General features: G+C 59.6%; 1 non-coding gene across 1 annotated transcript; it reads right to left on the bottom strand.

The window, feature by feature from the left end:
- Window positions 1–3,921: 3,921 nt before the first annotated feature.
- Window positions 3,922–4,040, bottom strand: LOC131869793 (5S ribosomal RNA). The gene has a single exon (XR_009368165.1). It is a non-coding gene; the product is annotated as a 5S ribosomal RNA (ribosomal RNA).
- Between the last annotated feature and the right edge of the window lie 5,727 nt (window positions 4,041–9,767).

The following is a 9,767-nucleotide window of genomic DNA, read 5'->3' on the forward strand; positions in this document are numbered from 1 at the left end:
GGAAGGGCTCAAGATGGCACCCGCGTTCCGTTTTTTTCACTATCTTTCAGAACGGAAATTTTAAAATCTCGTTTTTTTTTGCCTTTTCTGGAAATTAGTGAAGGCAGCGCATCAAAGGTGCGCAACGCTGGTGCGAACCTGGGAGCGCTCCGATGTGTGCTCCAAGGTGTGGCGTGCACGAAGTCGGACCCCGGTTTGCCCCGGGTGCGCACCTCGCGTGCACCTTGGTGCGCACACCTTGGCTGGGTTGCGCGCCCTGGTGGGCACCATGGTGCGCACCAAGGAGCGCTCCGAAGTGTGCTCCAAGGTGCGGCGTGCACGAAGTCGGAGCCCGGTTTGCCCCGGGTGCGCACCTCGCGTGCACCTTCGCCGCGGTGGGCACCATGGCGTGCACGAAGTCGGAGCCCGGTTTGCCCCGGGTGCGCACCTCGCGTGCACCTTCGCCGGGGTGGGCACCTTGGTGTGCAGACCTTGGCTGGGTTGCGCGCCCTGGTGGGCACCATGGTGCGCACCAAGGAGCGCTCCGAAGTGTGCTCCAAGGTGCGGCCTGCACGAAGTCGGAGCCCGGTTTGCCCCGCGTGTGCACCTCGGGTGGGCACCTTGGTGCGCATGCCTTGCCTGGGCTGCGCACCAGGGCGGGCTCAAGATGGCACCCGCGTTCCTTTTTTTTCACTATCTTTCAAAACGGAAATTTTAAAATCTCATTTTTGTTTGCCTTTTTCTAGAAATTAGTGAAGGCAGCGCATCAAAGGTGCGCACCTCGCTGCCCACCACGGTGCGCAACGCCGGTGGGCACCCGGGAGTGCTTCGAAGTGTGCTCCAAGGTGCTGCGTGCACGTTGTCGGAGCCCGGTTTGCCCCGGGTGCGCACCTCGCGTGCACCTTCGTCGGGGTGGGCACCTTGGCTGGGTTTGCCCCGGCTGCGCTCCGAAGCGGGGTTATTGGAGCGCCGCCTCTTTTTTTGTCGGAGCGTTTGGTGGGGTTTCTCGCATTGGCTCTTCCGAGGCCCGGTTGCCACCCTGGCGCGCACGAAGTCGGAAGTAGGGTTAATTGCCCGGGTGCGCACCTTTGCCAGGGTGGGCACCTTACCTGGGCTGCGCACCAGGGCGGGCTCAAGATGGCACGCGCGTTCCGTTTTTTTCACTATCTTTCAAAACGGAAATTTTAAAATCTCCTTTTTTTTTTGCCTTTTCTGGAAATTAGTGAAGGCAGCGCATCAAAGGTGCGCACCTCGCTGCCCACCTTGGTGTGCTCTGAGGTGCGCACCCGGGAGCGCTACGAAGTGTGCTCCAAGGTGCGGCGTGCACGTTGTCGGAGCCCGGTTTGCCCCGGGTGCGCACCTCGCCTGCACCTTGGCCGGGGTGGGCACCTTGGCTGGGTTTGCCCAGGGTGCGCTCCGAAGCGGGGTTACTGGAGCGCCCCCTCTTTTTTTGTCAGAGCGTTTGGTGGGGTTTCTCGCATTGGCTCTTCCCAGGCCCGGTTGTTGGGTGCGCTCCCACCCTGGCGCGCGCGAAGTTGGAAGTTGGGTTAATTGCCCGGGCGCGCACCTTCGCCAGGGTGGGCACCTTGGTGCGCACACCTTGGCTGGGCTGCGCACCAGGGCGGGCTCAAGATGGCACCAGCATTCCCTTTTTCTCACTATCTTTCAAAACGGAAATTTTAAAATCTCGTTTTTTTTTTGCCTTTTATGGAAATTAGTGAAGGCATCGCATCAAAGGTGCGCACCTCGCTGCCCACCTTGGTGTGCTCCGAGGTGCCCACCACGGTGCGCAACGCCGGTGCGAACCCGGGAGCGCCCCGATGTGTGCTCCAAGGTGCGGCGTGCACGAAGTCGGACCCCGGTTTGCCCCGGGTGCGCACCTCGCGTGCACCTTGGTGCGCACACCTTGGCTGGGTTGCGCGGCCTGGTGGGCACCATGGTGCGCACCAAGGAGCGCTCCGAAGTGTGCTCCAAGGTGCGGCGTGCACGAAGTCGGAGCCCGGTTTGCCCCGGGTACGCACCTCGCGTGCACCTTCGCCGGGGTGGGCACCTCGGCTGGGTTGCGCGCCCTGGTGCGCACCAAGGAGCGCTCCGAAGTGTGCTCCAAGGTGCGGCGTGCACGAAGTCGGAGCCCGGTTTGCCCCGGGTGCGCACCTTCGCCGCGGTGCGCACCATGGCGTGCACGAAGTCGGAGCCCGGTTTGCCCCGGGTGCGCACCTCGCGTGCACCTTCGGCGGGGTTGCGCGCCCTGGTGGGCACCATGGTGCGCACCAAGGAGCGCTCCGAAGTGTGCTCCAAGGTGCGGCGTGCACGAAGTCGGAGCCCGGTTTGCCCCGGGTGCGCACCTCGCGTGCACCTTCGGCGGGGTTGCGCGCCCTGGTGGGCACCATGGTGCGCACCAAGGAGCGCTCCGAAGTGTGCTCCAAGGTGCGGCGTGCACGAAGTCGGAGCCCGGTTTGCCCCGGGTGCGCACCTCGCGTGCACCTTCGCCGCGGTGGGCACCATGGCGTGCACGAAGTCGGAGCCCGGTTTGCCCCGGGTGCGCACCTCGCGTGCACCTTCGCCGGGGTGGGCACCTCGGCTGGGTTGCGCGCCCTGGTGCGCACCAAGGAGCGCTCCGAAGTGTGCTCCAAGGTGCGGCGTGCACGAAGTCGGAGCCCGGTTTGCCCCGGGTGCGCACCTCGCGTGCACCTTCGCCAGGGTGGGCACCTCGGTGCGCACACCTTCTCAATGTTTTCTTGCCTTTTCTGGAAATTGGTGAAGGCAGCGCATCAAAGGTGCGCACCTCGGTGTGCTCCGAGGTGCGAACCCGAGAGCGCTCCGAGGTGCCCACGAAGTCGAAAGTCGGGTTAATTGCATTGTTTTCCCCGGGTGCGCTCCGAGGTGCGCAACATCGGCGCGCACCAAGGAGGGCTCCGAAGTGTGCTCCAAGGTGCGCACGATGGCGTGCACCTCTGGTGCGCACGATTCGGAGCTCGGTTTGACCGGGGTGCGCACACCTTGGCTGGGTTGCGCACCTTTTGTGCGCTCCAAGGTGCGCACGAAGTCGGAGCTCGGTTTGCCCCGGGTGCGCACCTTCGCCAGGGTGCGCACCTTGATGCGCACGCCTTGGCTGGGCTGCGCACCTTGGTGGGCGCCATGGTGCGCACCTTTCGTGCGCTCCAAGGTGCGCACGAAGTCGGAGCTCGGTTTGCCCCGGGTGCGCACCTTGGTGGGCGCCATGGTGCACTCCGAGGTGCCCAAGATTGGTGCGCACCAAGGAGCGCTCCGAAGTGCGCTCCAAGGTGCGCGCGAAGTCGAAAGTTGGGTTAATTGTCCGGTTTGCCTCGGGTGCGCACCTTGCGTGCACCTTCGCCAGGGTGGGCGCCTTGGTGCGCACACCTTGGCTGGGCTGCGCACACCTTGGCACCCGCGTTTCCTTCATTTTAAATTTTTTTTTTTTACAATCTCTCAAGTGGGAAATTCTATAATCTCAACTTTTTTTGCCTTTTCAGGAAACTTTTGAATGGAGCGCATCATTGGTGCGCTCCGAAGTGTGCTCCAAAGCTCTCTCCAGCTGCGTGCACCTGCCCCGGCCGCGCACCCGGCCCCGCCCAGCTTCGCTCACCTGTCCCGGGCGTCTGGTGCGGAACCTTAGAGTAAGAAACATCACCGTGCACCTTGGCCAACGTGCGCGACTCGACCGAGCGCGCACTGGCCGAGGTGCACACCGATTTCACCTGGGTGCGCGCGCAGCACCTCGGGCGCACCGGGGTGCGCGCACAACGCCCGGGTTGCACCGTGGCCTGTGTGCTCGGGGCGCCTCGGGTGCGCGCTCGGTGTCGCCCCCGCGCGCGCGGTAGTGCGGGCAGCGCACCCCGGCCCGGCCCGGCCCCGACGAGAACGCAAACGGGCAAAAGGTTTATTCAAATAGCATTGCGACGCCCGGCGAAAAACTAAAAAAGGGTGCAACACCGGGACTTCCCGGGAGGTCACCCATCCCAGTACTACTCCGGCCCAAGCGCGCTTAACTGCGGAGTTCTGATGGGATCCGGTGCACTAACGCTGGTATGATCGCACCCGTTATGAGCTTGTCGCAGTGTGTACTTAGCAAACCGCGACCCACGTGCGAATCCACCCCGGCCACCCACCCCCGTCGAGGTGCACACCCTCCCTCGCGAAGTGCGCCCCGTTCGCCAAGTGTGAGCCCTGCCCGGGTGCGCGCACCTTGCTAGGGCGTCGGGTGTGCACCCGGCCCGGCCTACGTGCGTGCACCTGGAGGGGGCGTCGTGTGCGTGCAGTGTCCCGTCTGCAACGCGGTGCCCACACACCACCTCGGGCGCAACGACCTGCGCTCACATGTGGGCCGAGTGCACCTTGGTGCATGTTCGGGGCGCCTCGGGTGCACGCTCGATCTTGCCCCGGTGCACCAAGGCGCTCGGTTTGCCCCGGGTGCGCACTTGGTGCAAGGTGGGCACCCAAAATAGGGATCAAGCACCAAAACACAAGTTTCGGGATGCAAAATGGGACCCAAGGACCACAAATGCGTTCCAAGACCCATGATGGGTCCACGAGAACAAAAATGTGTTCCGAGACTTAATAAACAAATATTGGGTTTTAGGAGAAGAAACATGCTCTGATGCCCAAAACGAGAATCGACCCCGAAAAGGCCACAGGCCAAAAGTGGGATGCGAGACAAAAAAAAATGGGACCCGAGGACCAAAATTGGGTTCCCAGGTCGAAGACAGGGCAACCGGACAAGAAACGACCTCTAAGGCTCGAAATGAGTCCCGACGACTAAAACTTGACAAGAAGCACCCATCAGGCACCCAACTCGACACCCATGGGATGCCGACCCACCCGGGCTTCCACCTAGCACACCTTGGCACCCACCCACCCTCGCACCCAACCTCGCACCCAACTTAGCACCTTTGAACCCACATTGGCACTCACCCTGACCCTGGCACCTTGGAACCCACATTGGCACTCACCTTGACCCTGGCACCCACCTTTGCACTCACCTTGGGACCCACCCTGGCTCCCACCTCGGCACCCACCCAGACACCCACCTTGGTTCCTTGGCACCCACCTTGGATCCTTGGCACCCACCCCGACACCCACCTTGGCACGCAACTTGGCTACTTGCCACCCACCTTGGCTCCTTGACGCCCACCCCGACAACCACCCCGTGACCTACCCTGGCTAGGGTTGGTGCACACCCACCCTGGTGCCCACCTTGGCACCCACCCTATGACCCACCTTGGCACGCACCTTAGTACCCACCCCGTTACCCACCCTAGGACCCACCCCGTGACCCACCTTGGCCAGGGTGGGTGCACCCACCCTGGTGCCCACCTTGGCACCCACCCATCCTAGCACCCAGCCTGTGACCGGGCTTGGAACCCAACCTTGCACCCGCACCCGTCTTGGCCAGTGTGGGTGCGCACCCATCCTGGCACCCACGTTGTGACACACCCTTTAACCCACGCACCCTAGCACCCACGTTGGCACCCACCTTGGAACCCAACCTAGCAACTTGGCACCCACCCCGTGACCCACCTTGGCATCCACCATAGCAGTCGCCGACTTGGCACCCACCTCGGCACCCACCTTGACACTTGTGGACCCACCTTGCCACTCACCCTAGCATCGACCCATCCTAGCACCCACCCTGGCACCTTTGCACCCTAGCACTCACCCATCCTAGCACCTAACCTGTGACCCACCTTGACACTCACCCTCGCACCCACCTTGGAACCCAACCTAGCACCCACCCACCCTGACACCAACCCTAGCACCTACCCACCCTTGCACCCACCCTGTGACCCATCTTGGCACCCACCCATCCTACCACTCAACCTATCACCCACCTTCTCACCCACCTTGGCATCCACCTTAGCACCCACCCACACTGGCACCTTGGCACCCACCTCGGGCAAGGTGGGTGCACACCCACCCTGGCACCCAATTTAGAACCCACCGAGCATGTTACCCACCTTGGCACCCACATTGCAGCCCACCCTAGTACCCACCCTATGACCCACATTGGCATCCACACCCTAGCACCCAGGCACCTCGACACCCGCCTTGACACCCACCCTAGCACTGAACCTGTGACCCACCTTGGAACTCACCCTAGAACCCACCCACCCTGTGAACCACCTTGGCATCCACCTTAGCACCCACCCACCTTGGCACCCACTCTAGCACTCACCCATCCTAACACCCAACTTGTTACCCACCTTGGCACCCGCCCTCGCGTCCACCTTGAAACCCACCCTAGCACCCACCCACGCAGGAGCCCACCTTGGCACCCAACCTAACACCCACGCATCCTGGCACCCAACTTGTGACCCACCTTGGAACCCACCCTAGTACCCACCTTTGAACCCACTATATCACCAACCCACCTTGGCACCCACCCTATGACCCTCTTTGGAATCCACCCTAGCACGCACCCACCCTGGCACCCACCATGGAGCGCACCCTAGCACCCACCCACCTCGGCACGCACCTCAACACCCACCTTGGTGTGCGCACTGCGCCAACCTCTCAAAGACCCTATGTGGTGCGCTCCAAAGTGTACACCTTTGGTGCGCTCCAAGGTGCGCACCTTTGGTGCACACCGAGGTGCACACCAAAGTGTGCACCGAGGTGAGCACCAAAGTGCACTCCAGGGTGCACACCAAGGCGTGCACCTTTGGTGCGGTCAATGCAAACGAATTCGGAAGTTGGGGTCGATGTCCTAATCGCTGCTGCAGACTACACGTATGAGAATCGGACAAATAGCTTTATATAGGGGAGGTGTTGCGTTTGATGGGTCGACTCCCCTGGTTGTGTGCACTGCACCAACTTCAAAGACCCTGTCTTGTTTAAGAAGTCAAAAGTTGGGGTGGATGTCCTAATCATTGCTGCAGTCTACGCATGTATGAGAATCAGACAAATAGCTTATATAGGGGAGGTGTTGCATTCGGTGGGTTGACTCCCCTGGTTGTGCGCACTGCGCCAACCTCAAAGACCCCGCATAGCAGAAGAAGTCGGAAGTCGGATTTTGGTGAGCACCAAGGCGTGCACCTTTGGTGCGGTCAACGCAGACGAATTCAGAAGTTGGGGTGGATGTCCTAATCGTTGTTGCAGGCTACACATGTATGAGAATCAGACAAATAGCTTATATAGGGGAGGTGTTGGGTTTGATGGGTCAACTCCCTTGGTTGTGCGCATTACGCCAACCTCAAAGACCTTGTTTTCGTTAAGAAGTCAAAAGTTGGGGTCAATGTCCTAATGGCTCCTGCAGGCTACACATGTATGAGAATCGGACAAATAGCTTATATAGGGGAGGTGTTGGGTTTGATGGGTCGACTCCCCTGGTTGTGCGCATTACGTCAACCTCAAAGACCTTGTTTTCGTTAAGAAGTCAAAAGTTGGGGTCGATGTCCTAATTGCTCCTGTAGACTACACATGTATGAGAATCAGACAAATAGCTTATATAGGGGAGGTGTTGGGTTTGATGGGTTGACTCCCCTAGTTGTTCGCATTACACCAACCTCAAAGACCTTGTTTTCGTTTAGAAGCCGAAAGTTGGGGTCGATGTCCTAATTGCTCCTGCAGGCTACGCATGTATGAGAATCAGACAAATAGCTTATATAGGGGAGGTGTTGGGTTTGATGGGTCGACTCCCCTGGTTGTGCGCATTGCGCCAACCTCAAAGACCCTGCATTGCGGATGAAGTCGAAAGTCAGAGTTTGGTGTGCTACAAGGTGTGGTCGAAGGTGCTCACCTAGGTGTGCACCTTTGGAGCACAGGAAAAGTGCCCTCCAAAAGTGCGCACCTTTGGAGTGCACAAAAGTGCCCTCCAAAAGTGCGCACCTTTGGAGCGCAGAAAAGTGCCCTCCAAAAAGTGCCCTCCAAAAGTGCGCACCTTTGGAGCGCAGAAAAGTGCCCTCCAAAAAGTGCCCTCCAAAAGTGCGCACCTTTGGAGCGCAGAAAAGTGCCCTCCAAAAAGTGCCCTCCAAAAGTGCGCACCTTTGGAGCGCAGAAAAGTGCCCTCCAAAAAGTGCCCTCCAAAAGTGCGCACCTTTGGAGCGCAGAAAAGTGCCCTCCAAAAAGTGCCCTCCAAAAGTGCGCACCTTTGGAGCGCAGAAAAGTGCCCTCCAAAAAGTGCCCTCCAAAAGTGCGCACCTTTGGAGCGCAGAAAAGTGCCCTCCAAAAAGTGCCCTCCAAAAGTGCGCACCTTTGGAGCGCAGAAAAGTGCCCTCCAAAAAGTGCCCTCCAAAAGTGCGCACCTTTGGAGCGCAGAAAAGTGCCCTCCAAAAGTGCGCACCTTTGGAGCGCACAAAAGTGCCCTCCAAAAGTGCGCACTTTTGGTGCGCACCAAGGCGCTGGTTCGGTCGTTGCAGGCGAGTTCGGAAGTTGGGGTCGATGTCCTGAGCGGAGGTGCAAACTACACAGGTGTCGGAATCGGACAAATAGCTTATATAGGGGAGGTGTATGCTTCGATGGGTCGACTCCCCAGGTTGAGCGCACCGCGCCAACCTCAAAGACCCTACGGTATGGATGAAGTCGGAAGTTGGGTCCGATGACCGATTCGATTAGTAGGTATGCTCATGAGGTCGGAATTTGGGTCCGATGACCTGCCATGTGCAGGAAGGCGAATGTTGACACTGTGCGTTGCAAGGTGCACACCAAGGCGCTGGTGCGGTCTTTTTAGTCGAGTTCGGAAGTTGGGGTCGATGTCCTGATCGGAGGTGCAAGCTACACAGGTGTGGGAATCGGACAAATAGCTTATATAGGGGAGGTGTATGCTTCGTTGGGTCGACTCCCCGGGTTGAGCGCACCGCGCCAACCTCAAAGACCCTACGGTATGGATGAAGTCGGAAGTTGGGTCCGATGACCGATTCGATATGTAGGCATACTCGCGAGGTCGGAATTTGGGTCCGATGACCTGCCACGTGCAGGAAGGCGAATGTTGGCACTGTGCGTTGCAAGGTGCGCACCAAGGCGCTGGTTCGGTCGTTGGAGGCGAGTTCGGAAGTTGGGGTCGATGTCTTGATCGGAGGTGCAAACTACACAGGTGTGGGAATCGGACAAATAGCTTATATAGGGGAGGTGTATGCTTCGTTGGGTCGACTCCCCGGGTTGAGCGCACCGCGCCAACCTCAAAGACCCTACGGTATGGATGAAGTCGGAAGTTGGGTCCGATGACCGATTCGATATGTAGGCATACTCGCGAGGTCGGAATTTGGGTCCGATGACCTGCCATGTGCAGGAAGGCGAATGTTGGGACTGTGCGTCGCAAGGTGCGCACCAAGGCGCTGGTGCCGTCGTTGCAGTCGAGTTCGGAAGTTGGGGTCGATGTCCTGGTCAGAGGTGCAAACTACACAGGTGTGGGAATCGGACAAATAGCTTATATAGGGGAGGTGTATGCTTCGATGGGTCGACTCCCTGGGTTGAGCGCACCGCGCCAACCTCAAAGACCCTACAGTATGGATGAAGTCGGAAGTTGGGTCCGATGACCGATTCGATACGTAGGCATATTGGCGAGGTCTGAATTTGTGTCCGATGACCTGCCATGCGCAGGAAGGCGGAATTTGGGTCCGATGACCGAGTTGATGGCGTGCCATGCGCAGAAAGGCGGAATTTGGGTCCGATGACCGAGTTGATGTTGATGGCCCGCCATGCACAGGAAGGCGGAATTTGGGTCCGATGACCGATTTGAAGGCGTGCCATACGCAAAAAGGCGGAGTTTGGGTCCGATGACCGAGTTGATATTGATGGCCCGCCATGCGCAGGAAGGCGGAATTTGGGTCCGA

Source organism: Cryptomeria japonica, unplaced genomic scaffold (assembly GCF_030272615.1).
Source record: "Cryptomeria japonica unplaced genomic scaffold, Sugi_1.0 HiC_scaffold_266, whole genome shotgun sequence".
Classification (NCBI taxonomy): Eukaryota; Viridiplantae; Streptophyta; class Pinopsida; order Cupressales; family Cupressaceae; genus Cryptomeria; species Cryptomeria japonica.